Source organism: Somniosus microcephalus, unplaced genomic scaffold, assembly GCF_052327205.1.
Source record: "Somniosus microcephalus isolate GS21.2 unplaced genomic scaffold, FLI_Smic_1.0 unresolved_chr4, whole genome shotgun sequence".
Lineage (NCBI taxonomy): Eukaryota > Metazoa > Chordata > Chondrichthyes > Squaliformes > Somniosidae > Somniosus > Somniosus microcephalus.
Genome location: NW_028225182.1, coordinates 46,109,450 through 46,136,988, shown reverse-complemented (window position 1 = coordinate 46,136,988; position 27,539 = coordinate 46,109,450). Strand labels below are relative to the sequence as shown.

At 45.1% G+C, this 27,539-nt stretch overlaps 19 non-coding genes across 19 annotated transcripts; all 19 read right to left on the bottom strand.

The window, feature by feature from the left end:
* Positions 1 to 357: 357 nt before the first annotated feature.
* On the bottom strand, positions 358 to 440 carry trnal-cag (transfer RNA leucine (anticodon CAG)). Its single transcript has one exon. It is a non-coding gene; the product is annotated as a tRNA-Leu (tRNA).
* A 685-nt stretch (positions 441 to 1,125) lies between these two features.
* Positions 1,126 to 1,198, bottom strand: trnav-cac (transfer RNA valine (anticodon CAC)). Its single transcript has one exon. It is a non-coding gene; the product is annotated as a tRNA-Val (tRNA).
* Positions 1,199 to 1,764: 566 nt separating this feature from the next.
* On the bottom strand, positions 1,765 to 1,836 carry trnaw-cca (transfer RNA tryptophan (anticodon CCA)). Its single transcript has one exon. It is a non-coding gene; the product is annotated as a tRNA-Trp (tRNA).
* A 2,925-nt stretch (positions 1,837 to 4,761) lies between these two features.
* Positions 4,762 to 4,844, bottom strand: trnal-cag (transfer RNA leucine (anticodon CAG)). The gene has a single exon. It is a non-coding gene; the product is annotated as a tRNA-Leu (tRNA).
* Positions 4,845 to 5,529: 685 nt separating this feature from the next.
* On the bottom strand, positions 5,530 to 5,602 carry trnav-cac (transfer RNA valine (anticodon CAC)). The gene has a single exon. It is a non-coding gene; the product is annotated as a tRNA-Val (tRNA).
* Positions 5,603 to 6,169: 567 nt separating this feature from the next.
* Positions 6,170 to 6,241, bottom strand: trnaw-cca (transfer RNA tryptophan (anticodon CCA)). Its single transcript has one exon. It is a non-coding gene; the product is annotated as a tRNA-Trp (tRNA).
* A 2,925-nt stretch (positions 6,242 to 9,166) lies between these two features.
* Positions 9,167 to 9,249, bottom strand: trnal-cag (transfer RNA leucine (anticodon CAG)). The gene has a single exon. It is a non-coding gene; the product is annotated as a tRNA-Leu (tRNA).
* A 685-nt stretch (positions 9,250 to 9,934) lies between these two features.
* Positions 9,935 to 10,007, bottom strand: trnav-cac (transfer RNA valine (anticodon CAC)). Its single transcript has one exon. It is a non-coding gene; the product is annotated as a tRNA-Val (tRNA).
* A 567-nt stretch (positions 10,008 to 10,574) lies between these two features.
* trnaw-cca (transfer RNA tryptophan (anticodon CCA)) lies at positions 10,575 to 10,646 on the bottom strand. Its single transcript has one exon. It is a non-coding gene; the product is annotated as a tRNA-Trp (tRNA).
* Positions 10,647 to 13,579: 2,933 nt separating this feature from the next.
* trnal-cag (transfer RNA leucine (anticodon CAG)) lies at positions 13,580 to 13,662 on the bottom strand. Its single transcript has one exon. It is a non-coding gene; the product is annotated as a tRNA-Leu (tRNA).
* Positions 13,663 to 14,347: 685 nt separating this feature from the next.
* trnav-cac (transfer RNA valine (anticodon CAC)) lies at positions 14,348 to 14,420 on the bottom strand. The gene has a single exon. It is a non-coding gene; the product is annotated as a tRNA-Val (tRNA).
* Positions 14,421 to 14,988: 568 nt separating this feature from the next.
* trnaw-cca (transfer RNA tryptophan (anticodon CCA)) lies at positions 14,989 to 15,060 on the bottom strand. Its single transcript has one exon. It is a non-coding gene; the product is annotated as a tRNA-Trp (tRNA).
* A 2,933-nt stretch (positions 15,061 to 17,993) lies between these two features.
* trnal-cag (transfer RNA leucine (anticodon CAG)) lies at positions 17,994 to 18,076 on the bottom strand. The gene has a single exon. It is a non-coding gene; the product is annotated as a tRNA-Leu (tRNA).
* Positions 18,077 to 18,761: 685 nt separating this feature from the next.
* On the bottom strand, positions 18,762 to 18,834 carry trnav-cac (transfer RNA valine (anticodon CAC)). The gene has a single exon. It is a non-coding gene; the product is annotated as a tRNA-Val (tRNA).
* Positions 18,835 to 19,401: 567 nt separating this feature from the next.
* Positions 19,402 to 19,473, bottom strand: trnaw-cca (transfer RNA tryptophan (anticodon CCA)). Its single transcript has one exon. It is a non-coding gene; the product is annotated as a tRNA-Trp (tRNA).
* A 2,925-nt stretch (positions 19,474 to 22,398) lies between these two features.
* On the bottom strand, positions 22,399 to 22,481 carry trnal-cag (transfer RNA leucine (anticodon CAG)). Its single transcript has one exon. It is a non-coding gene; the product is annotated as a tRNA-Leu (tRNA).
* A 685-nt stretch (positions 22,482 to 23,166) lies between these two features.
* On the bottom strand, positions 23,167 to 23,239 carry trnav-cac (transfer RNA valine (anticodon CAC)). The gene has a single exon. It is a non-coding gene; the product is annotated as a tRNA-Val (tRNA).
* Positions 23,240 to 23,806: 567 nt separating this feature from the next.
* Positions 23,807 to 23,878, bottom strand: trnaw-cca (transfer RNA tryptophan (anticodon CCA)). Its single transcript has one exon. It is a non-coding gene; the product is annotated as a tRNA-Trp (tRNA).
* A 2,925-nt stretch (positions 23,879 to 26,803) lies between these two features.
* trnal-cag (transfer RNA leucine (anticodon CAG)) lies at positions 26,804 to 26,886 on the bottom strand. The gene has a single exon. It is a non-coding gene; the product is annotated as a tRNA-Leu (tRNA).
* Between the last annotated feature and the right edge of the window lie 653 nt (positions 26,887 to 27,539).

Below are 27,539 nucleotides of genomic sequence, written 5' to 3'. Positions count from 1 at the left end.
GGAATTTCTTCACCCAGAGAGTGGTGAACCTGTTGAATTCTGTACCACAGAAGGCAGTTGAGGCCAATTCATTAAATATATTCAAGAAGGAGTTAGATATATTTCTTAAGGCTAAAGAGATAACGGGATATGGGGAGAAAGCAGGGACAGGGTACTGAATGTGGATGATCAGCCATGATCTCATTAAATGGCGGAGCAGGCTCGACGGGTCGAATGGCCTACTCCTGCTCCTATCTTCCATGTTTCTATGTGAATGGAGCAGGTGAACTGCTGAATCCCACTTTTAAGGGATGTCCCAAAGTGCTTGACAGTGGTGTGAAAATAAATGAGTTCCGCTTGGTAATTCAAAGTAAAGACTGTCAGAAGTGGGATTCGAACCCACGCCTCCAGAGGAGACTGCGATCTGAACGCAGCGCCTTAGACCGCTCGGCCATCCTGACTCGCTTCATGAATTTCTGCATCTCATCACTTCCACATGAAGAACGTTTCCGTCCGGGTGCTTGTTCAATGCTGTTGAAGGCTCAGTGACCGGGATATCATCTCCCCCGGGGTTTTCCTGAGCTTGTGCTCGGTGTATGGGGATGTTTGTCCCGGGTCCCTATTATCTTGCAGCTCCAGGGATGGGCAGTATCAATCTGAGCTCTGGAGCTGGGGAGAAGCGAATAATTAATGGGTTTGTTTTCGGGCCTGAAATGCGGCTTAGATCTGTTGGTATTAACCGAGGCCGGGGCTGCGAGATATTTCAGTTTGTTCACGTTTAATCAGAGGAATATCCGCAGTCAGGAGCTGAAAAGGACCAAGAGCTGAAAAAACACCAGAAAAAAGATAAGAAATATCAGCAATTGTGATCAACTCTTTAATGTGTGTTCTGGTAGTTTAGTGGTTTAATTGTTTTAATCAACATTCATTAACCGAAAGCGTTGTTTTGCAGAATGAAATAAATGCTCACAGTAAGGGACAGTCGAAAGTTGAGTAATTTAACTTTAATAATTTGTGAAAGTTTATTCATTGACGAAGATTTATACCCTATCAGAATTTACGCACTGTGTATTTTAGGAGTCTGCTTTAAATTGTTCGTTGCTCCTGACACAAGAAACCTGTTAAATTTATTTCACAGAAAAATAATGTTTCCGCCCGGGCTCGAACCGGGGACCTTTCGCGTGTGAGGCGAACGTGATAACCGCTACACTACGGAAACCTCGGCTGAATTGAGCATCGAGAAAGCACTGTTCAGACAGAAGGGACACTACAGAATCGCTCTTTCTGCAATGATTTCCTTTCACTGGCATTTCTCTGACCGAACTGCACAATCAAAAATGTTCCTTTCAAACTCATTAAACTGTCGAATTTCCTTCCCTCTGGTTTAACCCAGGCGTTTAACTTGTTCTGCAAACCATGAACCAGGTTCACCTGAATTCCAAGGTGTGTAAGGAAATCAAGCTTCAAAAGCCCTTTCATTAACCACAGGGATTCAGGCAATTTTCTGATCGCAAAGCGTTTTCTCACCTTGTCAATATCTCTCGTCTATTTGCCGGTGTTTCCCGATTCTGCCTGTCTCTCTGGCTCTGTTTATTCTGTGTGACCACCTGCAGGTTGATTTTGAGCGAATACCTGTGCTTGTGTTTTGTCACATTAAATAAATGAGGAATTGTGGCGCTTCTCTCCCTGACACTGGGGAAAGAGTGAGACAGTCTTTGGAGCAAGTGTCTGGTTATTGTGAAACGGCAAAGAAAACAATAATTCTGGAATTACCCGGAAAAACAGTGACCCCGACGTGATTTGAACACGCAGCCTTCTGATCTGGAGTCAGACGCGCTACCGTTGCGCCACGAGGCCCTACAATCTAAACCGCGCTGTTTTTATATACACACGTTCCACAAACACTGTTTCATTCCTCCTGCCTTCTCCTGATTCCTCAGTGTCATGCACAGAGGCGCCTCATGCCCTCATTTGTTTAACGTAACAAGCAGACACAAACACAGGTATTCCTTCAAAATCAACCCGCAGGTGGCCACAGACACAATAAACAGAGCCAGAGAGAAAGACAGAATCGGGAATCTCCGGGAAATAGACAAGATATATTGACAAGGACTAAAGCGTTTTGCGATCAGAAAATTGCCTGAACCCCTGTGGTTAATGAAAGGGATTATTGCTGCTTGAGTTCCTTATACGCCTTGGGCTTCTGGAGAACTTGTTTCGTAGTTTGCAGAAATGCGGCTCAGACATGCTGTTGTGACCGGGCCGGAGCCACCAGGTACCTGACTGCAATCAGCGACAATGAAATGCAGTTTTAACAGGCCCGGCTAGCTCAGTCGGCAAAGCATGAGACTCTTCATCTTAGAGTTCGCGGGTTCGAGCTCCCAGGTTGAGCGGTATTTATTTTGTTGAACTTTTATGTTGCTTTCAAAGCGTCATTAATTGAGCGATAACCTTGTTTTGCACAATGAAAGAAATGCGAACTGAGAAAATACTGCAGAAATTGGAAATCTGAATTGAAACAGAAAATGCTGGAGATACTCAGCAGGTCAGGCAGCTTCTGCGAAGAGATAAACAGAGTTAACGTTTCAGGTCGATAAACTTTCGTCAGAACTGGAAAAAAGAGGTAATGGAACAGATTTTTAAGCAACTGTAGGGGATTCTATGAGATCATGGCTGATCTCCTGCCTCAATTCCATTCACCGGCCCTATTGCCATATCTCTTGATTCCCTTACCAGTCAGAAATCTACCGACTTCTGTTTTGAACATACGCAATGACTGAGCCTCCACAGCCCTCTGGGGTAGAGAATTCCAAAGATTCACCACCCTCTGTGTGAAGAAATTTCTTCTCCTCTCAGTCCTGAATGGCCTAACCTTTATCCTGAGGCTGTGGCCCCTGGTTCTAGACTTCCCGGCCAAGGGAAACATTCTCCCAGCATCCAACCGATCAAACCCTGTAATAATTTTGCATGCTTAATGAGATCCCCTCTCATTCTTCCGAATTCAAGAGACTGCAGTCCTAGTTTACTCAATCTCTTCTCATACGAGGTCAGTGACAGTCTTGCAAATGGTGACTTGATATTCGGTCGTGGGGTCATGGTCCAGGTGGAGGTAGGAGGAGGTGTTGGAGAGTTGGCGTACAGCTTCTGCTAGGTAGCGGTCGGTTCACCAAACAGCAACAGCACCACCCTTGTCAGCAGGTTTTGTGCTTTGCATGTTAACTGTTAACTGTTACCCATATCTCATTTTACACAATATATGGGCTACTCCAGCTCCTAATTCGTTTGTTCTTAGTTGTTATTTCCTCACACAGGAGAGCAATCTCGCCCCTGGACAAGCAGAAGGAGCAAGTTCCAACCAAATGGTTCCGCAAACGTGAAAACAGCTACACTGTGGAACCGTCTCCACTTTCAGTACCAGGTCAGATGGAAATGTTAAAATTTTTTGAGGATGTAACTGGTAGAATAGATAAGGGAGAACCAGTGGATGTGGTGTATTTGGACTTTCAGAAGGCTTTCGATAAGGTCCCACATAAGAGATTGGTGTGCAAAGTTAAAGCACATGGGATCGGGGGTAAGGTACTGACTTGGATAGAGAACTGGTTGGCAGACAGGAAGCAAAGAGTATGTCTAAACGGGTATGTTTCCAAGTGGCAGGCAGTTACTCGTGGGGTAGGGCAGGGATAAGTGCTAGGACCCCAGCTACTCACAATATATATGAATGATCTAGAAGGTTGAACTTGATATAATAACTCCAAGTTTGCAGACGACACAAAGCTGGGTGGGCATGTGTGCTGTGAGGAGGATGCAGAGAAACTCCAGTATGATATGGACAGGTTAGGTGATTTAGCAGAAGCATGGCAGATGCAGTATAATGTGGATAAATGTGAGGTTATCAACTTTGGTGGCAAAAGCAGGAAGACAGCTTATTATCAGAATGTCAATAGATTGGGAAAAGTGGAACTGCAATGAGACCTGGGTGTCCGTGTACACCAATCGCCGAAGGTAAGCATGCAGGTGCAGCAGGTGGTTAAGAAGGCAAATGTTGGCCTTTATAGTGAGAGGTTTCGAGTACAGGAGCAAGGATGTCTTGCTGCAGTTGTACAAGGCCTTGGTGAGACCATACCTTGAGTATTGTGTGCAGCTTTGGTCACCTTATCTGAGGAAGGATGTTCTTGCCATGGAGGGAGTGCAGCGAAGATTCACCAGACTGATACATGGGATGGGAGGAATGACGTATGAAGACAGATTGAGATGATTTGGCTTATATTCGCTAGAGTTTAGAAGAACGAGAGGGGATCTCATTGAAACTTACAAAATTCTAACAGGACTAGACACACTAGATGCAGGAAGAATGATCCCGATGGTGCGGGAATCCAGAACCAGCGGTCACAGTCTAAGGATAAGGGGTAAGCCACTTAGGGCTGATATGAGGAGGAATTTCTTCACCCAGAGAGTGGTGAACCTGTTGAATTCTGTACCACAGAAGGCAGTTGAGGCCAATTCATTAAATATATTCAAGAAGGAGTTAGATATATTTCTTAAGGCTAAAGAGATAACGGGATATGGGGAGAAAGCAGGGACAGGGTAGTGAATGTGGATGATCAGCCATGATCTCATTAAATGGCGGAGCAGGCTCGACGGGCCGAATGGCCTACTCCTGCTCCTATCTTCTATGTGAATGGAGCAGGTGAACTGCTGAATCCCACTTTTAAGGGATGTCCCAAAGTGCTTGACCGTGGTGTGAAAATAAATGAGTTCCGCTTGGTAATTCAAAGTAAAGACTGTCAGAAGTGGGATTCGAACCCACGCCTCCAGAGGAGACTGCGACCTGAACGCAGCGCCTTAGACCGCTCGGCCATCCTGACTCGCTTCATGAATTTCTGCATCTCATCACTTCCACATGAAGAACGTTTCCGTCCGGGTGCTTGTTCAATGCTGTTGAAGGCTCAGTGACCGGGATATCATCTCCCCCGGGGTTTTCCTGAGCTTGTGCTCGGTGTATGGGGATGTTTGTCCCGGGTCCCTATTATCTTGCAGCTCCAGGGATGGGCAGTATCAATCTGAGCTCTGGAGCTGGGGAGAAGCGAATAATTAATGGGTTTGTTTTCGGGCCTGAAATGCGGCTTAGATCTGTTGGTATTAACCGAGGCCGGGGCTGCGAGATATTTCAGTTTGTTCACGTTTAATCAGAGGAATATCCGCAGTCAGGAGCTGAAAAGGACCAAGAGCTGAAAAAACACCAGAAAAAAGATAAGAAATATCAGCAATTGTGATCAACTCTTTAATGTGTGTTCTGGTAGTTTAGTGGTTTAATTGTTTTAATCAACATTCATTAACCGAAAGCGTTGTTTTGCAGAATGAAATAAATGCTCACAGTAAGGGACAGTCGAAAGTTGAGTAATTTAACTTTAATAATTTGTGAAAGTTTATTCATTGACGAAGATTTATACCCTATCAGAATTTACGCACTGTGTATTTTAGGAGTCTGCTTTAAATTGTTCGTTGCTCCTGACACAAGAAACCTGTTAAATTTATTTCACAGAAAAATAATGTTTCCGCCCGGGCTCGAACCGGGGACCTTTCGCGTGTGAGGCGAACGTGATAACCGCTACACTACGGAAACCTCTGCTGAATTGAGCATCGAGAAAGCACTGTTCAGACAGAAGGGACACTACAGAATCGCTCTTTCTGCAATGATTTCCTTTCACTGGCATTTCTCTGACCGAACTGCACAAGTCAAAAATGTTCCTTTCAAACTCATTAAACTGTCGAATTTCCTTCCCTCTGGTTTAACCCAGGCGTTTAACTTGTTCTGCAAACCATGAACCAGGTTCACCTGAATTCCAAAGTGTGTAAGGAAATCAAGCTTCAAAAGCCCTTTCATTAACCACAGGGATTCAGGCAATTTTCTGATCGCAAAGCGTTTTCTCATCTTGTCAATATCTCTCGTCTATTTGCCGGTGTTTCCCGATTCTGCCTGTCTCTCTGGCTCTGTTTATTCTGTGTGACCACCTGCAGGTTGATTTTGAGCGAATACCTGTGCTTGTGTTTTGTCACATTAAATAAATGAGGAATTGTGGCGCTTCTCTCCCTGACACTGGGGAAAGAGTGAGACAGTCTTTGGAGCAAGTGTCTGGTTATTGTGAAACGGCAAAGAAAACAATAATTCTGGAATTACCCGGAAAAACAGTGACCCCGACGTGATTTGAACACGCAGCCTTCTGATCTGGAGTCAGAGGCGCTAACGTTGCGCCACGAGGCCCTACAATCTAAACCGCTCTGTTTTTATATACACACGTTCCACAAACACTGTTTCATTCCTCCTGCCTTCTCCTGATTCCTCAGTGTCATGCACAGAGGCGCCTCATGCCCTCATTTGTTTAACGTAACAAGCAGACACAAACACAGGTATTCCTTCAAAATCAACCCGCAGGTGGCCACAGACACAATAAACAGAGCCAGAGAGAAAGACAGAATCGGGAATCTCCGGGAAATAGACAAGATATATTGACAAGGACTAAAGCGTTTTGCGATCAGAAAATTGCCTGAACCCCTATGGTTAATGAAAGGGATTATTGCTGCTTGAGTTCCTTATACGCCTTGGGCTTCTGGAGAACTTGTTTCGTAGTTTGCAGAAATGCGGCTCAGACATCCTGTTGTGACCGGGCCGGAGCCACCAGGTACCTGACTGCAATCAGCGACAATGAAATGCAGTTTTAACAGGCCTGGCTAGCTCAGTCGGTAAAGCATGAGACTCTTAATCTTAGAGTTCGCGGGTTCGAGCTCCCAGGTTGAGCGGTCTTTATTTTGTTGAACTTTTATGTTGCTTTCAAAGCGTCATTAATTGAGCGATAACCTTGTTTTGCACAATGAAAGAAATGCGAACTGAGAAAATACTGCAGAAGCTGGAAATCTGAATTGAAACAGAAAATGCTGGAGATACTCAGCAGGTCAGGCAGCTTCTGCGAAGAGATAAACAGAGTTAACGTTTCAGGTCGATAACCTTTCGTCAGAACTGGAAAAAAGAGGTAATGGAACAGATTTTTAAGCAACTGTAGGGGATTCTATGAGATCATGGCTGATCTCCTGCCTCAATTCCATTCACCGGCCCTATTGCCATATCTCTTGATGCCCTTACCAGTCAGAAATCTACCGACTTCTGTTTTGAACATACGCAATGACTGAGCCTCCACAGCCCTCTGGGGTAGAGAATTCCAAAGATTCACCACCCTCTGTGTGAAGAAATTTCTTCTCCTCTCAGTCCTGAATGGCCTAACCTTTATCCTGAGGCTGTGGCCCCTGGTTCTAGACTTCCCGGCCAAGGGAAACATTCTCCCAGCATCCAACCGATCAAACCCTGTAATAATTTTGCATGCTTAATGAGATCCCCTCTCATTCTTCCGAATTCAAGAGACTGCAGTCCTAGTTTACTCAATCTCTTCTCATGCGAGGTCAGTGACAGTCTTGCAAATGGTGACTTGATATTCGGTAGTGGGGTCATGGTCCAGGTGGAGGTAGGAGGAGGTGTTGGAGAGTTGGCGTACAGCTTCTGCTAGGTAGCGGTCGGTTCACCAAACAGCAACAGCACCACCCTTGTCAGCAGGTTTTGTGCTTTGCATGTTAACTGTTAACTGTTACCCATATCTCATTTTACACAATATATGGGCTACTCCAGCTCCTAATTCGTTTGTTCTTAGTTGTTATTTCCTCACACAGGAGAGCAATCTCGCCCCTGGACAAGCAGAAGGAGCAAGTTCCAACCAAATGGTTCCGCAAACGTGATAACAGCTACACTGTGGAACCGTCTCCACTTTCAGTACCAGGTTAGATGGAAATGTTAAAATTTTTTGAGGATGTAACTTGTAGAATAGATAAGGGAGAACCAGTGGATGTGGTGTATTTGGACTTTCAGAAGGCTTTCGATAAGGTCCCACATAAGAGATTGGTGTGCAAAGTTAAAGCACATGGGATCGGGGGTAAGGTACTGACTTGGATAGAGAACTCGTTGGCAGACAGGAAGCAAAGAGTATGTCTAAACGTGTATTTTTCCAAGTGGCAGGCAGTTACTCGTGGGGTAGGGCAGGGATAAGTGCTAGGACCCCAGCTACTCACAATATATATGAATGATCTAGAAGGTTGAACTTGATATAATAACTCCAAGTTTGCAGACGACACAAAGCTGGGTGGGCATGTGTGCTGTGAGGAGGATGCAGAGAAACTCCAGTATGATATGGACAGGTTAGGTGATTTAGCAGAAGCATGGCAGATGCAGTATAATGTGGATACATGTGAGGTTATCAACTTTGGTGGCAAAAGCAGGAAGACAGCTTATTATCAGAATGTCAATAGATTGGGAAAAGGGGAACTGCAATGAGACCTGGGTGTCCGTGTACACCAATCGCTGAAGGTAAGCATGCAGGTGCAGCAGGTGGTTAAGAAGGCAAATGTTGGCCTTTATAGTGAGAGGTTTCGAGTACAGGAGCAAGGATGTCTTGCTGCAGTTGTACAAGGCCTTGGTGAGACCATACCTTGAGTATTGTGTGCAGCTTTGGTCACCTTATCTGAGGAAGGATGTTCTTGCCATGGAGGGAGTGCAGCGAAGATTCACCAGACTGATACATGGGATGGCAGGAATGACGTATGAAGACAGATTGAGATGATTTGGCTTATATTCGCTAGAGTTTAGAAGAACGAGAGGGGATCTCATTGAAACTTACAAAATTCTAACAGGGCTAGACACACTAGATGCAGGAAGAATGATCCCGATGGTGCGGGAATCCAGAACCAGCGGTCACAGTCTAAGGATAAGGGGTAAGCCACTTAGGGCTGAGATGAGGAGGAATTTCTTCACCCAGAGAGTGGTGAACCTGTTGAATTCTGTACCACAGAAGGCAGTTGAGGCCAATTCATTAAATATATTCAAGAAGGAGTTAGATATATTTCTTAAGGCTAAAGAGATAACGGGATATGGGGAGAAAGCAGGGACAGGGTACTGAATGTGGATGATCAGCCATGATCTCATTAAATGGCGGAGCAGGCTCGACGGGCCGAATGGCCTACTCCTGCTCCTATCTTCTATGTGAATGGAGCAGGTGAACTGCTGAATCCCACTTTTAAGGGATGTCCCAAAGTGCTTGACAGTGGTGTGAAAATAAATGAGTTCCGCTTGGTAATTCAAAGTAAAGACTGTCAGAAGTGGGATTCGAACCCACGCCTCCAGAGAAGACTGCGACCTGAACGCAGCGCCTTAGACCGCTCGGCCATCCTGACTCGCTTCATGAATTTCTGCATCTCATCACTTCCACATGAAGAACGTTTCCGTCCGGGTGCTTGTTCAATGCTGTTGAAGGCTCAGTGACCGGGATATCATCTCCCCCGGGGTTTTCCTGAGCTTGTGCTCGGTGTATGGGGATGTTTGTCCCGGGTCCCTATTATCTTGCAGCTCCAGGGATGGGCAGTATCAATCTGAGCTCTAGAGCTGGGGAGAAGCGAATAATTAATGGGTTTGTTTTCGGGCCTGAAATGCGGCTTAGATCTGTTGGTATTAACCGAGGCCGGGGCTGCGAGATATTTCAGTTTGTTCACGTTTAATCAGAGGAATATCTGCAGTCAGGAGCTGAAAAGGACCAAGAGCTGAAAAAACACCAGAAAAAAGATAAGAAATATCAGCAATTGTGATCAACTCTTTAATGTGTGTTCTGGTAGTTTAGTGGTTTAATTGTTTCAATCAACATTCATTAACCGAAAGCGTTGTTTTGCAGAATGAAATAAATGCTCACAGTAAGGGACAGTCGAAAGTTGAGTAATTTAACTTTAATAATTTGTGAAAGTTTATTCATTGACGAAGATTTATACCCTATCAGAATTTACGCACTGTGTATTTTAGGAGTCTGCTTTAAATTGTTCGTTGCTCCTGACACAAGAAACCTGTTAAATTTATTTCACAGAAAAATAATGTTTCCGCCCGGGCTCGAACCGGGGACCTTCCGCGTGTGAGGCGAACGTGATAACCGCTACACTACGGAAACCTCTGCTGAATTGAGCATCGAGAAAGCACTGTTCAGACAGAAGGGACACTACAGAATCGCTCTTTCTGCAATGATTTCCTTTCACTGGCATTTCTCTGACCGAACTGCACAAGTCAAAAATGTTCCTTTCAAACTCATTAAACTGTCGAATTTCCTTCCCTCTGGTTTAACCCAGGCGTTTAACTTGTTCTGCAAACCATGAACCAGGTTCACCTGAATTCCAAGGTGTGTAAGGAAATCAAGCTTCAAAAGCCCTTTCATTAACCACAGGGATTCAGGCAATTTTCTGATCGCAAAGCGTTTTCTCACCTTGTCAATATCTCTCGTCTATTTGCCGGTGTTTCCCGATTCTGCCTGTCTCTCTGGCTCTGTTTATTCTGTGTGACCACCTGCAGGTTGATTTTGAGCGAATACCTGTGCTTGTGTTTTGTCACATTAAATAAATGAGGAATTGTGGCGCTTCTCTCCCTGACACTGGGGAAAGAGTGAGACAGTCTTTGGAGCAAGTGTCTGGTTATTGTGAAACGGCAAAGAAAACAATAATTCTGGAATTACCCGGAAAAACAGTGACCCCGACGTGATTTGAACACGCAGCCTTCTGATCTGGAGTCAGACGCGCTACCGTTGCGCCACGAGGCCCTACAATCTAAACCGCGCTGTTTTTATATACACACGTTCCACAAACACTGTTTCATTCCTCCTGCCTTCTCCTGATTCCTCAGTGTCATGCACAGAGGCGCCTCATGCCCTCATTTGTTTAACGTAACAAGCAGACACAAACACAGGTATTCCTTCAAAATCAACCCGCAGGTGGCCACAGACACAATAAACAGAGCCAGAGAGAAAGACAGAATCGGGAATCTCCGGGAAATAGACAAGATATATTGACAAGGACTAAAGCGTTTTGCGATCAGAAAATTGCCTGAACCCCTGTGGTTAATGAAAGGGATTATTGCTGCTTGAGTTCCTTATACGCCTTGGGCTTCTGGAGAACTTGTTTCGTAGTTTGCAGAAATGCGGCTCAGACATGCTGTTGTGACCGGGCCGGAGCCACCAGGTACCTGACTGCAATCAGCGATAACGAAATGCAGTTTTAACAGGCCCGGCTAGCTCAGTCGGTAAAGCATGAGACTCTTCATCTTAGAGTTCGCGGGTTCGAGCTCCCAGGTTGAGCGGTATTTATTTTGTTGAACTTTTATGTTGCTTTCAAAGCGTCATTAATTGAGCGATAACCTTGTTTTGCACAATGAAAGAAATGCGAACTGAGAAAATACTGCAGAAGCTGGAAATCTGAATTGAAACAGAAAATGCTGGAGATACTCAGCAGGTCAGGCAGCTTCTGCGAAGAGATAAACAGAGTTAACGTTTCAGGTCGATAACCTTTCGTCAGAACTGGAAAAAAGAGGTAATGGAACAGATTTTTAAGCAACTGTAGGGGATTCTATGAGATCATGGCTGATCTCCTGCCTCAATTCCATTCACCGGCCCTATTGCCATATCTCTTGATGCCCTTACCAGTCAGAAATCTACCGACTTCTGTTTTGAACATACGCAATGACTGAGCCTCCACAGCCCTCTGGGGTAGAGAATTCCAAAGATTCACCACCCTCTGTGTGAAGAAATTTCTTCTCCTCTCAGTCCTGAATGGCCTAACCTTTATCCTGAGGCTGTGGCCCCTGGTTCTAGACTTCCCGGCCAAGGGAAACATTCTCCCAGCATCCAACCGATCAAACCCTGTAATAATTTTGCATGCTTAATGAGATCCCCTCTCATTCTTCCGAATTCAAGAGACTGCAGTCCTAGTTTACTCAATCTCTTCTCATACGAGGTCAGTGACAGTCTTGCAAATGGTGACTTGATATTCGGTAGTGGGGTCATGGTCCAGGTGGAGGTAGGAGGAGGTGTTGGAGAGTTGGCGTACAGCTTCTGCTAGGTAGCGGTCGGTTCACCAAACAGCAACAGCACCACCCTTGTCAGCAGGTTTTGTGCTTTGCATGTTAACTGTTAACTGTTACCCATATCTCATTTTACACAATATATGGGCTACTCCAGCTCCTAATTCGTTTGTTCTTAGTTGTTATTTCCTCACACAGGAGAGCAATCTCGCCCCTGGACAAGCAGAAGGAGCAAGTTCCAACCAAATGGTTCCGCAAACGTGATAACAGCTACACTGTGGAACCGTCTCCTCTTTCAGTACCAGGTCAGATGGAAATGTTAAAATTTTTTGAGGATGTAACTGGTAGAATAGATAAGGGAGAACCAGTGGATGTGGTGTATTTGGACTTTCAGAAGGCTTTCGATAAGGTCCCACATAAGAGATTGGTGTGCAAAGTTAAAGCACATGGGATCGGGGGTAAGGTACTGACTTGGATAGAGAACTGGTTGGCAGACAGGAAGCAAAGAGTATGTCTAAACGGGTATGTTTCCAAGTGGCAGGCAGTTACTCGTGGGGTAGGGCAGGGATAAGTGCTAGGACCCCAGCTACTCACAATATATTTGAATGATCTAGAAGGTTGAACTTGATATAATAACTCCAAGTTTGCAGACGACACAAAGCTGGGTGGGCATGTGTGCTGTGAGGAGGATGCAGAGAAACTCCAGTATGATATGGACAGGTTAGGTGATTTAGCAGAAGCATGGCAGATGCAGTATAATGTGGATAAATGTGAGGTTATCAACTTTGGTGGCAAAAGCAGGAAGACAGCTTATTATCAGAATGTCAATAGATTGGGAAAAGGGGAACTGCAATGAGACCTGGGTGTCCGTGTACACCAATCACTGAAGGTAAGCATGCAGGTGCAGCAGGTGGTTAAGAAGGCAAATGTTGGCCTTTATAGTGAGAGGTTTCGAGTACAGGAGCAAGGATGTCTTGCTGCAGTTGTACGAGGCCTTGGTGAGACCATACCTTGAGTATTGTGTGCAGCTTTGGTCACCTTATCTGAGGAAGGATGTTCTTGCCATGGAGGGAGTGCAGCGAAGATTCACCAGACTGATACATGGGATGGGAGGAATGACGTATGAAGACAGATTGAGATGATTTGGCTTATATTCGCTAGAGTTTAGAAGAACGAGAGGGGATCTCATTGAAACTTACAAAATTCTAACAGGACTAGACACACTAGATGCAGGAAGAATGATCCCGATGGTGCGGGAATCCAGAACCAGCGGTCACAGTCTAAGGATAAGGGGTAAGCCACTTAGGGCTGAGATGAGGAGGAATTTCTTCACCCAGAGAGTGGTGAACCTGTTGAATTCTGTACCACAGAAGGCAGTTGAGGCCAATTCATTAAATATATTCAAGAAGGAGTTAGATATATTTCTTAAGGCTAAAGAGATAACGGGATATGGGGAGAAAGCAGGGACAGGGTACTGAATGTGGATGATCAGCCATGATCTCATTAAATGGCGGAGCAGGCTCGACGGGTCGAATGGCCTACTCCTGCTCCTATCTTCCATGTTTCTATGTGAATGGAGCAGGTGAACTGCTGAATCCCACTTTTAAGGGATGTCCCAAAGTGCTTGACAGTGGTGTGAAAATAAATGAGTTCCGCTTGGTAATTCAAAGTAAAGACTGTCAGAAGTGGGATTCGAACCCACGCCTCCAGAGGAGATTGCGATCTGAACGCAGCGCCTTAGACCGCTCGGCCATCCTGACTCGCTTCATGAATTTCTGCATCTCATCACTTCCACATGAAGAACGTTTCCGTCCGGGTGCTTGTTCAATGCTGTTGAAGGCTCAGTGACCGGGATATCATCTCCCCCGGGGTTTTCCTGAGCTTGTGCTCGGTGTATGGGGATGTTTGTCCCGGGTCCCTATTATCTTGCAGCTCCAGGGATGGGCAGTATCAATCTGAGCTCTGGAGCTGGGGAGAAGCGAATAATTAATGGGTTTGTTTTCGGGCCTGAAATGCGGCTTAGATCTGTTGGTATTAACCGAGGCCGGGGCTGCGAGATATTTCAGTTTGTTCACGTTTAATCAGAGGAATATCCGCAGTCAGGAGCTGAAAAGGACCAAGAGCTGAAAAAACACCAGAAAAAAGATAAGAAATATCAGCAATTGTGATCAACTCTTTAATGTGTGTTCTGGTAGTTTAGTGGTTTAATTGTTTTAATCAACATTCATTAACCGAAAGCGTTGTTTTGCAGAATGAAATAAATGCTCACAGTAAGGGACAGTCGAAAGTTGAGTAATTTAACTTTAATAATTTGTGAAAGTTTATTCATTGACGAAGATTTATACCCTATCAGAATTTACGCACTGTGTATTTTAGGAGTCTGCTTTAAATTGTTCGTTGCTCCTGACACAAGAAACCTGTTAAATTTATTTCACAGAAAAATAATGTTTCCGCCCGGGCTCGAACCGGGGACCTTTCGCGTGTGAGGCGAACGTGATAACCGCTACACTACGGAAACCTCGGCTGAATTGAGCATCGAGAAAGCACTGTTCAGACAGAAGGGACACTACAGAATCGCTCTTTCTGCAATGATTTCCTTTCACTGGCATTTCTCTGACCGAACTGCACAAGTCAAAAATGTTCCTTTCAAACTCATTAAACTGTCGAATTTCCTTCCCTCTGGTTTAACCCAGGCGTTTAACTTGTTCTGCAAACCATGAACCAGGTTCACCTGAATTCCAAGGTGTGTAAGGAAATCAAGCTTCAAAAGCCCTTTCATTAACCACAGGGATTCAGGCAATTTTCTGATCGCAAAGCGTTTTCTCACCTTGTCAATATCTCTCGTCTATTTGCCGGTGTTTCCCGATTCTGCCTGTCTCTCTGGCTCTGTTTATTCTGTGTGACCACCTGCAGGTTGATTTTGAGCGAATACCTGTGCTTGTGTTTTAGTCACATTAAATAAATGAGGAATTGTGGCGCTTCTCTCCCTGACACTGGGGAAAGAGTGAGACAGTCTTTGGAGCAAGTGTCTGGTTATTGTGAAACGGCAAAGAAAACAATAATTCTGGAATTACCCGGAAAAACAGTGACCCCGACGTGATTTGAACACGCAGCCTTCTGATCTGGAGTCAGACGCGCTACCGTTGCGCCACGAGGCCCTACAATCTAAACCGCGCTGTTTTTATATACACACGTTCCACAAACACTGTTTCATTCCTCCTGCCTTCTCCTGATTCCTCAGTGTCATGCACAGAGGCGCCTCATGCCCTCATTTGTTTAACGTAACAAGCAGACACAAACACAGGTATTCCTTCAAAATCAACCCGCAGGTGGCCACAGACACAATAAACAGAGCCAGAGAGAAAGACAGAATCGGGAATCTCCGGGAAATAGACAAGATATATTGACAAGGACTAAAGCGTTTTGCGATCAGAAAATTGCCTGAACCCCTGTGGTTAATGAAAGGGATTATTGCTGCTTGAGTTCCTTATACGCCTTGGGCTTCTGGAGAACTTGTTTCGTAGTTTGCAGAAATGCGGCTCAGACATGCTGTTGTGACCGGGCCGGAGCCACCAGGTACCTGACTGCAATCAGCGATAACGAAATGCAGTTTTAACAGGCCCGGCTAGCTCAGTCGGTAAAGCATGAGACTCTTCATCTTAGAGTTCGCGGGTTCGAGCTCCCAGGTTGAGCGGTATTTATTTTGTTGAACTTTTATGTTGCTTTCAAAGCGTCATTAATTGAGCGATAACCTTGTTTTGCACAATGAAAGAAATGCGAACTGAGAAAATACTGCAGAAGCTGGAAATCTGAATTGAAACAGAAAATGCTGGAGATACTCAGCAGGTCAGGCAGCTTCTGCGAAGAGATAAACAGAGTTAACGTTTCAGGTCGATAACCTTTCGTCAGAACTGGAAAAAAGAGGTAATGGAACAGATTTTTAAGCAACTGTAGGGGATTCTATGAGATCATGGCTGATCTCCTGCCTCAATTCCATTCACCGGCCCTATTGCCATATCTCTTGATGCCCTTACCAGTCAGAAATCTACCGACTTCTGTTTTGAACATACGCAATGACTGAGCCTCCACAGCCCTCTGGGGTAGAGAATTCCAAAGATTCACCACCCTCTGTGTGAAGAAATTTCTTCTCCTCTCAGTCCTGAATGGCCTAACCTTTATCCTGAGGCTGTGGCCCCTGGTTCTAGACTTCCCGGCCAAGGGAAACATTCTCCCAGCATCCAACCGATCAAACCCTGTAATAATTTTGCATGCTTAATGAGATCCCCTCTCATTCTTCCGAATTCAAGAGACTGCAGTCCTAGTTTACTCAATCTCTTCTCATACGAGGTCAGTGACAGTCTTGCAAATGGTGACTTGATATTCGGTAGTGGGGTCATGGTCCAGGTGGAGGTAGGAGGAGGTGTTGGAGAGTTGGCGTACAGCTTCTGCTAGGTAGCGGTCGGTTCACCAAACAGCAACAGCACCACCCTTGTCAGCAGGTTTTGTGCTTTGCATGTTAACTGTTAACTGTTACCCATATCTCATTTTACACAATATATGGGCTACTCCAGCTCCTAATTCGTTTGTTCTTAGTTGTTATTTCCTCACACAGGAGAGCAATCTCGCCCCTGGACAAGCAGAAGGAGCAAGTTCCAACCAAATGGTTCCGCAAACGTGATAACAGCTACACTGTGGAACCGTCTCCTCTTTCAGTACCAGGTCAGATGGAAATGTTAAAATTTTTTGAGGATGTAACTGGTAGAATAGATAAGGGAGAACCAGTGGATGTGGTGTATTTGGACTTTCAGAAGGCTTTCGATAAGGTCCCACATAAGAGATTGGTGTGCAAAGTTAAAGCACATGGGATCGGGGGTAAGGTACTGACTTGGATAGAGAACTGGTTGGCAGACAGGAAGCAAAGAGTATGTCTAAACGGGTATTTTTCCAAGTGGCAGGCAGTTACTCGTGGGGTAGGGCAGGGATAAGTGCTAGGACCCCAGCTACTCACAATATATATTAATGATCTAGAAGGTAGAACTTGATATAATAACTCCAAGTTTGCAGACGACACAAAGCTGGGTGGGCATGTGTGCTGTGAGGAGGATGCAGAGAAACTCCAGTATGATATGGACAGGTTAGGAGATTTAGCAGAAGCATGGCAGATGCAGTATAATGTGGATAAATGTGAGGTTATCAACTTTGGTGGCAAAAGCAGGAAGACAGCTTATTATCAGAATGTCAATAGATTGGGAAAAGGGGAACTGCAATGAGACCTGGGTGTCCGTGTACACCAATCGCTGAAGGTAAGCATGCAGGTGCAGCAGGTGGTTAAGAAAGCAAATGTTGGCCTTTATAGTGAGAGGTTTCGAGTACAGGAGCAAGGATGTCTTGCTGCAGTTGTACAAGGCCTTGGTGAGACCATACCTTGAGTATTGTGTGCAGCTTTGGTCACCTTATCTGAGGAAGGATGTTCTTGCCATGGAGGGAGTGCAGCGAAGATTCACCAGACTGATACATGGGATGGCAGGAATGACGTATGAAGACAGATTGAGATGATTTGGCTTATATTCGCTAGAGTTTAGAAGAACGAGAGGGGATCTCATTGAAACTTACAAAATTCTAACAGGACTAGACACACTAGATGCAGGAAGAATGATGCCGATGGTGCGGGAATCCAGAACCAGCGGTCACAGTCTAAGGATAAGGGGTAAGCCACTTAGGGCTGAGATGAGGAGGAATTTCTTCACCCAGAGAGTGGTGAACCTGTTGAATTCTGTACCACAGAAGGCAGTTGAGGCCAATTCATTAAATATATTCAAGAAGGAGTTAGATATATTTCTTAAGGCTAAAGAGATAACGGGATATGGGGAGAAAGCAGGGACAGGGTACTGAATGTGGATGATCAGCCATGATCTCATTAAATGGCGGAGCAGGCTCGACGGGCCGAATGGCCTACTCCTGCTCCTATCTTCTATGTTTCTATGTGAATGGAGCAGGTGAACTGCTGAATCCCACTTTTAAGGGATGTCCCAAAGTGCTTGACAGTGGTGTGAAAATAAATGAGTTCCGCTTGGTAATTCAAAGTAAAGACTGTCAGAAGTGGGATTCGAACCCACGCCTCCAGAGGAGGCTGCGACCTGAACGCAGCGCCTTAGACCGCTCGGCCATCCTGACTCGCTTCCTGAATTTCTGCATCTCATCACTTCCACATGAAGAACGTTTCCGTCCGGGTGCTTGTTCAATGCTGTTGAAGGCTCAGTGACCGGGATATCATCTCCCCCGGGGTTTTCCTGAGCTTGTGCTCGGTGTATGGGGAGGTTTGTCCCGGGTCCCTATTATCTTGCAGCTCCAGGGATGGGCAGTATCAATCTGAGCTCTGGAGCTGGGGAGAAGCGAATAATTAATGGGTTTGTTTTCGGGCCTGAAATGCGGCTTAGATCTGTTGGTATTAACCGAGGCCGGGGCTGCGAGATATTTCAGTTTGTTCACGTTGAATCAGAGGAATATCCGCAGTCAGGAGCTGAAAAGGACCAAGAGCTGAAAAAACACCAGAAAAAAGATAAGAAATATCAGCAATTGTGATCAACTCTTTAATGTGTGTTCTGGTAGTTTAGTGGTTTAATTGTTTTAATCAACATTCATTAACCGAAAGCGTTGTTTTGCAGAATGAAATAAATGCTCACAGTAAGGGACAGTCGAAAGTTGAGTAATTTAACTTTAATAATTTGTGAAAGTTTATTCATTGACGAAGATTTATACCCTATCAGAATTTACGCACTGTGTATTTTAGGAGTCTGCTTTAAATTGTTCGTTGCTCCTGACACAAGAAACCTGTTAAATTTATTTCACAGAAAAATAATGTTTCCGCCCGGGCTCGAACCGGGGACCTTTCGCGTGTGAGGCGAACGTGATAACCGCTACACTACGGAAACCTCGGCTGAATTGAGCATCGAGAAAGCACTGTTCAGACAGAAGGGACACTACAGAATCGCTCTTTCTGCAATGATTTCCTTTCACTGGCATTTCTCTGACCGAACTGCACAAGTCAAAAATGTTCCTTTCAAACTCATTAAACTGTCGAATTTCCTTCCCTCTGGTTTAACCCAGGCGTTTAACTTGTTCTGCAAACCATGAACCAGGTTCACCTGAATTCCAAGGTGTGTAAGGAAATCAAGCTTCAAAAGCCCTTTCATTAACCACAGGGATTCAGGCAATTTTCTGATCGCAAAGCGTTTTCTCACCTTGTCAATATCTCTCGTCTATTTGCCGGTGTTTCCCGATTCTGCCTGTCTCTCTGGCTCTGTTTATTCTGTGTGACCACCTGCAGGTTGATTTTGAGCGAATACCTGTGCTTGTGTTTTGTCACATTAAATAAATGAGGAATTGTGGCGCTTCTCTCCCTGACACTGGGGAAAGAGTGAGACAGTCTTTGGAGCAAGTGTCTGGTTATTGTGAAACGGCAAAGAAAACAATAATTCTGGAATTACCCGGAAAAACAGTGACCCCGACGTGATTTGAACACGCAGCCTTCTGATCTGGAGTCAGACGCGCTACCGTTGCGCCACGAGGCCCTACAATCTAAACCGCGCTGTTTTTATATACACACGTTCCACAAACACTGTTTCATTCCTCCTGCCTTCTCCTGATTCCTCAGTGTCATGCACAGAGGCGCCTCATGCCCTCATTTGTTTAACGTAACAAGCAGACACAAACACAGGTATTCCTTCAAAATCAACCCGCAGGTGGCCACAGACACAATAAACAGAGCCAGAGAGAAAGACAGAATCGGGAATCTCCGGGAAATAGACAAGATATATTGACAAGGACTAAAGCGTTTTGCGATCAGAAAATTGCCTGAACCCCTGTGGTTAATGAAAGGGATTATTGCTGCTTGAGTTCCTTATACGCCTTGGGCTTCTGGAGAACTTGTTTCGTAGTTTGCAGAAATGCGGCTCAGACATGCTGTTGTGACCGGGCCGGAGCCACCAGGTACCTGACTGCAATCAGCGATAACGAAATGCAGTTTTAACAGGCCCGGCTAGCTCAGTCGGTAAAGCATGAGACTCTTCATCTTAGAGTTCGCGGGTTCGAGCTCCCAGGTTGAGCGGTATTTATTTTGTTGAACTTTTATGTTGCTTTCAAAGCGTCATTAATTGAGCGATAACCTTGTTTTGCACAATGAAAGAAATGCGAACTGAGAAAATACTGCAGAAGCTGGAAATCTGAATTGAAACAGAAAATGCTGGAGATACTCAGCAGGTCAGGCAGCTTCTGCGAAGAGATAAACAGAGTTAACGTTTCAGGTCGATAACCTTTCGTCAGAACTGGAAAAAAGAGGTAATGGAACAGATTTTTAAGCAACTGTAGGGGATTCTATGAGATCATGGCTGATCTCCTGCCTCAATTCCATTCACCGGCCCTATTGCCATATCTCTTGATGCCCTTACCAGTCAGAAATCTACCGACTTCTGTTTTGAACATACGCAATGACTGAGCCTCCACAGCCCTCTGGGGTAGAGAATTCCAAAGATTCACCACCCTCTGTGTGAAGAAATTTCTTCTCCTCTCAGTCCTGAATGGCCTAACCTTTATCCTGAGGCTGTGGCCCCTGGTTCTAGACTTCCCGGCCAAGGGAAACATTCTCCCAGCATCCAACCGATCAAACCCTGTAATAATTTTGCATGCTTAATGAGATCCCCTCTCATTCTTCCGAATTCAAGAGACTGCAGTCCTAGTTTACTCAATCTCTTCTCATACGAGGTCAGTGACAGTCTTGCAAATGGTGACTTGATATTCGGTAGTGGGGTCATGGTCCAGGTGGAGGTAGGAGGAGGTGTTGGAGAGTTGGCGTACAGCTTCTGCTAGGTAGCGGTCGGTTCACCAAACAGCAACAGCACCACCCTTGTCAGCAGGTTTTGTGCTTTGCATGTTAACTGTTAACTGTTACCCATATCTCATTTTACACAATATATGGGCTACTCCAGCTCCTAATTCGTTTGTTCTTAGTTGTTATTTCCTCACACAGGAGAGCAATCTCGCCCCTGGACAAGCAGAAGGAGCAAGTTCCAACCAAATGGTTCCGCAAACGTGATAACAGCTACACTGTGGAACCGTCTCCTCTTTCAGTACCAGGTCAGATGGAAATGTTAAAATTTTTTGAGGATGTAACTGGTAGAATAGATAAGGGAGAACCAGTGGATGTGGTGTATTTGGACTTTCAGAAGGCTTTCGATAAGGTCCCACATAAGAGATTGGTGTGCAAAGTTAAAGCACATGGGATCGGGGGTAAGGTACTGACTTGGATAGAGAACTGGTTGGCAGACAGGAAGCAAAGAGTATGTCTAAACGGGTATTTTTCCAAGTGGCAGGCAGTTACTCGTGGGGTAGGGCAGGGATAAGTGCTAGGACCCCAGCTACTCACAATATATATTAATGATCTAGAAGGTTGAACTTGATATAATAACTCCAAGTTTGCAGACGACACAAAGCTGGGTGGGCATGTGTGCTGTGAGGAGGATGCAGAGAAACTCCAGTATGATATGGACAGGTTAGGAGATTTAACAGAAGCATGGCAGATGCAGTATAATGTGGATAAATGTGAGGTTATCAACTTTGGTGGCAAAAGCAGGAAGACAGCTTATTATCAGAATGTCAATAGATTGGGAAAAGGGGAACTGCAATGAGACCTGGGTGTCCGTGTACACCAATCGCTGAAGGTAAGCATGCAGGTGCAGCAGGTGGTTAAGAAGGCAAATGTTGGCCTTTATAGTGAGAGGTTTCGAGTACAGGAGCAAGGATGTCTTGCTGCAGTTGTACAAGGCCTTGGTGAGACCATACCTTGAGTATTGTGTGCAGCTTTGGTCACCTTATCTGAGGAAGGATGTTCTTGCCATGGAGGGAGTGCAGCGAAGATTCACCAGACTGATACATGGGATGGCAGGAATGACGTATGAAGACAGATTGAGATGATTTGGCTTATATTCGCTAGAGTTTAGAAGAACGAGAGGGGATCTCATTGAAACTTACAAAATTCTAACAGGACTAGACACACTAGATGCAGGAAGAATGATCCCGATGGTGCGGGAATCCAGAACCAGCGGTCACAGTCTAAGGATAAGGGGTAAGCCACTTAGGGCTGAGATGAGGAGGAATTTCTTCACCCAGAGAGTGGTGAACCTGTTGAATTCTGTACCACAGAAGGCAGTTGAGGCCAATTCATTAAATATATTCAAGAAGGAGTTAGATATATTTCTTAAGGCTAAAGAGATAACGGGATATGGGGAGAAAGCAGGGACAGGGTACTGAATGTGGATGATCAGCCATGATCTCATTAAATGGCGGAGCAGGCTCGACGGGCCGAATGGCCTACTCCTGCTCCTATCTTCTATGTGAATGGAGCAGGTGAACTGCTGAATCCCACTTTTAAGGGATGTCCCAAAGTGCTTGACAGTGGTGTGAAAATAAATGAGTCCCGCTTGGTAATTCAAAGTAAAGACTGTCAGAAGTGGGATTCGAACCCACGCCTCCAGAGGAGACTGCGATCTGAACGCAGCGCCTTAGACCGCTCGGCCATCCTGACTCGCTTCATGAATTTCTGCATCTCATCACTTCCACATGAAGAACGTTTCCGTCCGGGTGCTTGTTCAATGCTGTTGAAGGCTCAGTGACCGGGATATCATCTCCCCCGGGGTTTTCCTGAGCTTGTGCTCGGTGTATGGGGATGTTTGTCCCGGGTCCCTATTATCTTGCAGCTCCAGGGATGGGCAGTATCAATCTGAGCTCTAGAGCTGGGGAGAAGCGAATAATTAATGGGTTTGTTTTCGGGCCTGAAATGCGGCTTAGATCTGTTGGTATTAACCGAGGCCGGGGCTGCGAGATATTTCAGTTTGTTCACGTTTAATCAGAGGAATATCTGCAGTCAGGAGCTGAAAAGGACCAAGAGCTGAAAAAACACCAGAAAAAAGATAAGAAATATCAGCAATTGTGATCAACTCTTTAATGTGTGTTCTGGTAGTTTAGTGGTTTAATTGTTTCAATCAACATTCATTAACCGAAAGCGTTGTTTTGCAGAATGAAATAAATGCTCACAGTAAGGGACAGTCGAAAGTTGAGTAATTTAACTTTAATAATTTGTGAAAGTTTATTCATTGACGAAGATTTATACCCTATCAGAATTTACGCACTGTGTATTTTAGGAGTCTGCTTTAAATTGTTCGTTGCTCCTGACACAAGAAACCTGTTAAATTTATTTCACAGAAAAATAATGTTTCCGCCCGGGCTCGAACCGGGGACTTTCCGCGTGTGAGGCGAACGTGATAACCGCTACACTACGGAAACCTCTGCTGAATTGAGCATCGAGAAAGCACTGTTCAGACAGAAGGGACACTACAGAATCGCTCTTTCTGCAATGATTTCCTTTCACTGGCATTTCTCTGACCGAACTGCACAAGTCAAAAATGTTCCTTTCAAACTCATTAAACTGTCGAATTTCCTTCCCTCTGGTTTAACCCAGGCGTTTAACTTGTTCTGCAAACCATGAACCAGGTTCACCTGAATTCCAAGGTGTGTAAGGAAATCAAGCTTCAAAAGCCCTTTCATTAACCACAGGGATTCAGGCAATTTTCTGATCGCAAAGCGTTTTCTCACCTTGTCAATATCTCTCGTCTATTTGCCGGTGTTTCCCGATTCTGCCTGTCTCTCTGGCTCTGTTTATTCTGTGTGACCACCTGCAGGTTGATTTTGAGCGAATACCTGTGCTTGTGTTTTGTCACATTAAATAAATGAGGAATTGTGGCGCTTCTCTCCCTGACACTGGGGAAAGAGTGAGACAGTCTTTGGAGCAAGTGTCTGGTTATTGTGAAACGGCAAAGAAAACAATAATTCTGGAATTACCCGGAAAAACAGTGACCCCGACGTGATTTGAACACGCAGCCTTCTGATCTGGAGTCAGACGCGCTACCGTTGCGCCACGAGGCCCTACAATCTAAACCGCGCTGTTTTTATATACACACGTTCCACAAACACTGTTTCATTCCTCCTGCCTTCTCCTGATTCCTCAGTGTCATGCACAGAGGCGCCTCATGCCCTCATTTGTTTAACGTAACAAGCAGACACAAACACAGGTATTCCTTCAAAATCAACCCGCAGGTGGCCACAGACACAATAAACAGAGCCAGAGAGAAAGACAGAATCGGGAATCTCCGGGAAATAGACAAGATATATTGACAAGGACTAAAGCGTTTTGCGATCAGAAAATTGCCTGAACCCCTGTGGTTAATGAAAGGGATTATTGCTGCTTGAGTTCCTTATACGCCTTGGGCTTCTGGAGAACTTGTTTCGTAGTTTGCAGAAATGCGGCTCAGACATGCTGTTGTGACCGGGCCGGAGCCACCAGGTACCTGACTGCAATCAGCGACAATGAAATGCAGTTTTAACAGGCCCGGCTAGCTCAGTCGGCAAAGCATGAGACTCTTCATCTTAGAGTTCGCGGGTTCGAGCTCCCAGGTTGAGCGGTATTTATTTTGTTGAACTTTTATGTTGCTTTCAAAGCGTCATTAATTGAGCGATAACCTTGTTTTGCACAATGAAAGAAATGCGAACTGAGAAAATACTGCAGAAATTGGAAATCTGAATTGAAACAGAAAATGCTGGAGATACTCAGCAGGTCAGGCAGCTTCTGCGAAGAGATAAACAGAGTTAACGTTTCAGGTCGATAAACTTTCGTCAGAACTGGAAAAAAGAGGTAATGGAACAGATTTTTAAGCAACTGTAGGGGATTCTATGAGATCATGGCTGATCTCCTGCCTCAATTCCATTCACCGGCCCTATTGCCATATCTCTTGATTCCCTTACCAGTCAGAAATCTACCGACTTCTGTTTTGAACATACGCAATGACTGAGCCTCCACAGCCCTCTGGGGTAGAGAATTCCAAAGATTCACCACCCTCTGTGTGAAGAAATTTCTTCTCCTCTCAGTCCTGAATGGCCTAACCTTTATCCTGAGGCTGTGGCCCCTGGTTCTAGACTTCCCGGCCAAGGGAAACATTCTCCCAGCATCCAACCGATCAAACCCTGTAATAATTTTGCATGCTTAATGAGATCCCCTCTCATTCTTCCGAATTCAAGAGACTGCAGTCCTAGTTTACTCAATCTCTTCTCATACGAGGTCAGTGACAGTCTTGCAAATGGTGACTTGATATTCGGTCGTGGGGTCATGGTCCAGGTGGAGGTAGGAGGAGGTGTTGGAGAGTTGGCGTACAGCTTCTGCTAGGTAGCGGTCGGTTCACCAAACAGCAACAGCACCACCCTTGTCAGCAGGTTTTGTGCTTTGCATGTTAACTGTTAACTGTTACCCATATCTCATTTTACACAATATATGGGCTACTCCAGCTCCTAATTCGTTTGTTCTTAGTTGTTATTTCCTCACACAGGAGAGCAATCTCGCCCCTGGACAAGCAGAAGGAGCAAGTTCCAACCAAATGGTTCCGCAAACGTGAAAACAGCTACACTGTGGAACCGTCTCCACTTTCAGTACCAGGTCAGATGGAAATGTTAAAATTTTTTGAGGATGTAACTGGTAGAATAGATAAGGGAGAACCAGTGGATGTGGTGTATTTGGACTTTCAGAAGGCTTTCGATAAGGTCCCACATAAGAGATTGGTGTGCAAAGTTAAAGCACATGGGATCGGGGGTAAGGTACTGACTTGGATAGAGAACTGGTTGGCAGACAGGAAGCAAAGAGTATGTCTAAACGGGTATGTTTCCAAGTGGCAGGCAGTTACTCGTGGGGTAGGGCAGGGATAAGTGCTAGGACCCCAGCTACTCACAATATATATGAATGATCTAGAAGGTTGAACTTGATATAATAACTCCAAGTTTGCAGACGACACAAAGCTGGGTGGGCATGTGTGCTGTGAGGAGGATGCAGAGAAACTCCAGTATGATATGGACAGGTTAGGTGATTTAGCAGAAGCATGGCAGATGCAGTATAATGTGGATAAATGTGAGGTTATCAACTTTGGTGGCAAAAGCAGGAAGACAGCTTATTATCAGAATGTCAATAGATTGGGAAAAGTGGAACTGCAATGAGACCTGGGTGTCCGTGTACACCAATCGCCGAAGGTAAGCATGCAGGTGCAGCAGGTGGTTAAGAAGGCAAATGTTGGCCTTTATAGTGAGAGGTTTCGAGTACAGGAGCAAGGATGTCTTGCTGCAGTTGTACAAGGCCTTGGTGAGACCATACCTTGAGTATTGTGTGCAGCTTTGGTCACCTTATCTGAGGAAGGATGTTCTTGCCATGGAGGGAGTGCAGCGAAGATTCACCAGACTGATACATGGGATGGGAGGAATGACGTATGAAGACAGATTGAGATGATTTGGCTTATATTCGCTAGAGTTTAGAAGAACGAGAGGGGATCTCATTGAAACTTACAAAATTCTAACAGGACTAGACACACTAGATGCAGGAAGAATGATCCCGATGGTGCGGGAATCCAGAACCAGCGGTCACAGTCTAAGGATAAGGGGTAAGCCACTTAGGGCTGATATGAGGAGGAATTTCTTCACCCAGAGAGTGGTGAACCTGTTGAATTCTGTACCACAGAAGGCAGTTGAGGCCAATTCATTAAATATATTCAAGAAGGAGTTAGATATATTTCTTAAGGCTAAAGAGATAACGGGATATGGGGAGAAAGCAGGGACAGGGTACTGAATGTGGATGATCAGCCATGATCTCATTAAATGGCGGAGCAGGCTCGACGGGCCGAATGGCCTACTCCTGCTCCTATCTTCTATGTGAATGGAGCAGGTGAACTGCTGAATCCCACTTTTAAGGGATGTCCCAAAGTGCTTGACCGTGGTGTGAAAATAAATGAGTTCCGCTTGGTAATTCAAAGTAAAGACTGTCAGAAGTGGGATTCGAACCCACGCCTCCAGAGGAGACTGCGACCTGAACGCAGCGCCTTAGACCGCTCGGCCATCCTGACTCGCTTCATGAATTTCTGCATCTCATCACTTCCACATGAAGAACGTTTCCGTCCGGGTGCTTGTTCAATGCTGTTGAAGGCTCAGTGACCGGGATATCATCTCCCCCGGGGTTTTCCTGAGCTTGTGCTCGGTGTATGGGGATGTTTGTCCCGGGTCCCTATTATCTTGCAGCTCCAGGGATGGGCAGTATCAATCTGAGCTCTGGAGCTGGGGAGAAGCGAATAATTAATGGGTTTGTTTTCGGGCCTGAAATGCGGCTTAGATCTGTTGGTATTAACCGAGGCCGGGGCTGCGAGATATTTCAGTTTGTTCACGTTTAATCAGAGGAATATCCGCAGTCAGGAGCTGAAAAGGACCAAGAGCTGAAAAAACACCAGAAAAAAGATAAGAAATATCAGCAATTGTGATCAACTCTTTAATGTGTGTTCTGGTAGTTTAGTGGTTTAATTGTTTTAATCAACATTCATTAACCGAAAGCGTTGTTTTGCAGAATGAAATAAATGCTCACAGTAAGGGACAGTCGAAAGTTGAGTAATTTAACTTTAATAATTTGTGAAAGTTTATTCATTGACGAAGATTTATACCCTATCAGAATTTACGCACTGTGTATTTTAGGAGTCTGCTTTAAATTGTTCGTTGCTCCTGACACAAG